Source organism: Anabas testudineus, chromosome 21, assembly GCF_900324465.2.
Source record: "Anabas testudineus chromosome 21, fAnaTes1.2, whole genome shotgun sequence".
In the NCBI taxonomy this organism is placed as follows: Eukaryota; Metazoa; Chordata; class Actinopteri; order Anabantiformes; family Anabantidae; genus Anabas; species Anabas testudineus.
In genome coordinates, this window is record NC_046629.1 from 4,281,645 (window position 1) to 4,285,283 (window position 3,639).

The following is a 3,639-nucleotide window of genomic DNA, read 5'->3' on the forward strand; positions in this document are numbered from 1 at the left end:
TATTACAGCGAGTTAACTTACATACCATAATCACAGAGAAAGGGAGGAACTTTAGTTGCTAAGTAACAGAGATTGTTAAAGAAGGGGCAAAAGACTTTGAAGACAGAGAGATTTGTTCAGAGAGCTGTCAGAGCTCAGCAGCTTCTCCTCTCTCTCTGATGATGGAGGAAGTTGAACTCTGCTTTCCACATCTCAACACCTCCTGCAGAAAGATGCAGCGTCCTCACTCTCACACTGTTCTTATTTACATTGTTCTGTCCTTCATCTCTCTACTTACTGCATCTCTCAACCTGCTGGTCATCATCTCCATCTCCCACTTCAAGTAGACACATATTACATCAAATTCTAAAACTAGTAGCTGTGCAGAAAAAAACAAAAAAAAAACATTTTTAGAGTTATTTTTCTAAAATAGTTTTTAATATATCATGGTTTTCATTTGGTTTTATCTGCACAAATAATGAATGATAATATAAATCATGTTGTTGTCTTTTCTCTCCAGGCAGCTCCACACTCCCACCAACGTCCTCCTCCTCTCTCTGGCTGTGTCAGATTTCTCTGTAGGTCTTCTGTGGTTGTTTCAAATTATGCTCATGGACGGCTGCTGGCTTCTGGGTGACATTATGTGCATTCTGTACTGTGTTTTAAATTACACTTTGACCTCTACCTCAATAGAAACCATGGTTCTCGTATCAGTTGACCGATATGTGGCTATTTGTGACCCTCTGCATTATCCCACCAGAATCACTCCAAGAAGAGTTCAGACTTGTGTTTCACTGTGTTGGATCTGTTCTTTCTTCTATGTAAACATGATGTTGAAAGATGATCTAAAACAACCAGGCAGGTATAATTCCTGTGCTGGTGAATGTGTAGTAATCTTTAACCAGAATCAAAAAGTTGCAGATCTTATTTTGACCTTTATCGTTCCTATTACTGCCATCATAGTTCTGTATATGAGAGTATTTGTGGTGGCTGTGTCTCAGGCTCGAGCCATGAGGTCTCACATTGTGTTTGTCTCATACCAACATTCAGTGAGTGTCTCTGCTAAGAAATCTGAGGTGAAAGCAGCCAGGACTCTTGGTGTAGTTATAGTTGTGTTTCTTTTGTGCCTCTTTCCATATTTCTGTGTCTCACTTATTGACCAGAATGAGTTGTTCAATACTTCATCTTCTGCCTTTATTTTATGTCTTTTCTATTTCAACTCCTGTCTAAATCCCATGGTGTACGCCTTATTTTACCCCTGGTTTAGAAAATCTATTAGAATGATTGTTACACTTCAGATTCTCAAGCCTGGCTCCAGTGAGACTAATGTGGTTTGATGTGACACTGTTCAGTGGCTAAATTCATCAGTTTGTGTTCGCCTTGGTTTATGTGCCTTCCTACAGAATGAAGAAAAAGAATTTGTATAATTAGTTAGAGGTAGTCTTGTAAGCTTTGTCCAGTCTTTGCAGGCATGACTTCACCCAGAAACTAAATGTAGTGACTTGGTGATTCATCTTATGTTCCCATAAACTTTCATGCAAAGGTTAGCATCTAAACACTTTAAGCTGAGCGTATGACCTTTTCTGTATACCTACATCTACAACCTCCCAAAAACACAAGCACAGCAGTAGACTCTTTGTCTTGTTTAGCTACTTGTGCCTTATTAGGAATCTTATGTGTCTTTTTCGAAAGGATTTGTGGAGTGGTTTACTGCCAGAGCTGAAGTGGTTAATGTCCGTTCATGAACAGTATCTTATACAGTGCATGTGTTTTTATACTCAATCACAGTGTATATCCTCCATCTTTAATTGTAAGTTTTTCAAATCAGTTTTCTTATAGTTTGTCCAGTTTTTCACTTTCAGCCAGTTCATTTTTCTGAACCAGTACTGTATGAAATGACAGTATGGTGAATTTGGTAAACCAGGTCTTAAAGATTAATGTGTAATGTGCAATTAGCTGCCTTTGTCGAGGTAATATATAATCAATTTAAATAAAGAAATTAATTTGAATTCTACATACACAAGTTTTTTTTTCTGCAGTTATGCACAAAAAAAAAAAAATCACAATCACATAAAGTCAAAATGTAAATAAACCCACTCACAGTTTCAATCACACCCTTTATCTTGTTCTGACATACGATGTTGAAATTGATCATTTAACAGTTTTTCCCCAAAAGCCTTTTTTATCTGACTATCTTTTAATAAGTTTTGAATTTACAGTACTAAACTCTACTTCACTGCAGTAGATGTTTATCTGAAAATGCTGTTTACAAATTTAAGGAACAGATTCCATCTTTTATTTCAGAACCATGTACCAACAAAGAGGGGATGAATTAATTTCAGTAATTATTTCATGTGAACCATCAACATTTCTCTTAGAACCCTTTCCAAATAGACAGACAAGATGTCCTACTTTTGATCAGCACATCCATATTAGATAAGATAAGTTTATTTGTCATAGGCACAAATTTACATAGTACAGTGTACAATGAAATGCGCTGATGTACCTGTTTCCTTTCACATAGTGAGACAAAACAAGTAGAAATCAAGAACAGAAGTCAGAAGTCACAGATAAAAATATACAGGATAACTGTGCAAGCCTGTGTGTACCCAGATTAGATCACTGTATCCTCACAAACAGGCCACATACCACAGGACTTTAAGGTCACTGTAGTCAAACCCATACCCAAAAAGTCTACTCTGGACTCAGAGCTTTTAGTTAATTATAGACTAATATCCAATTTGCCCTTTATCGCTACAATTCTTGAAAATATAGTTTCTATGCAATTATGAGACCAATGGCGCAAAAATTGGATCATAGCACAAAAACAGCACTGGTAAAAGTCACTAAAGATCTTAATCATCAGTCCTCGCTCAAAATTTAAGATTCAAGATTAAAACTACTTTATTATGCCAGAGGGAAATTGTTTAAACTCATCATCAGTAGGTATGCAAACCTCTATCAAAGCAGAGGTTTAAAAAAGTTTAAAATTCTGGAGCATTCACATGTGAACTCATAAGATGGAAAGACATATTTTTTACAGCATATCAATCTAAAAACAATAAAAAAAAAAAAAATCCAAACACTTTAGACATTAACGTGCTACCGAGAAAGATTGTTCACAGGTGAAAGGTTTTTAATGCAGTTTCCAATCTTCCCAAGATCAGAGGTCACAGAACATTTACCCAAATTCACACTGTGCAATGCCCAGAAAAATACAAAACAAACCCCAGAGCTACATCCTAGACCCTACAGAACTGAATGAACAGTTTGTTTGGAAAGGTTGCAAGGAGAAAGCCTCTGTCTATATGAATATTAAAGCATGACTGCTGTTTGGGCCTTAATGCCCAGCGCCATGTTTGAGTTAACAACAAACACAACAATGCACTAGAAATGCCTCATACACACTTTTTGCAGACACAGAACAACAAATTCTAAACCACTTAAGACAATTGAACAACTTAAACTCTCTAAACCAGAGCATTGTTGACATAAATGTGAGGCCATATGTCTAACAGCAAAAGCTGTATCCAAACTGGGTAATGCAACTCGGCAATGACTCAGGGCAGACCAGTAAATCTAAATGTGAATGACTAAAAGATAAAAGAACCACATTGAGACCTCAACCCAACTGAAACGCCCACATCTTTTTTCTTTTTA

The 3,639-nt window shown here is 36.5% G+C and overlaps 1 pseudogene; it reads left to right on the forward strand.

Moving 5' to 3' along the window:
* Positions 1-470: 470 nt before the first annotated feature.
* Positions 471-1,316, forward strand: LOC113173418 (annotated as a pseudogene).
* The last annotated feature ends 2,323 nt before the right edge of the window (positions 1,317-3,639 follow it).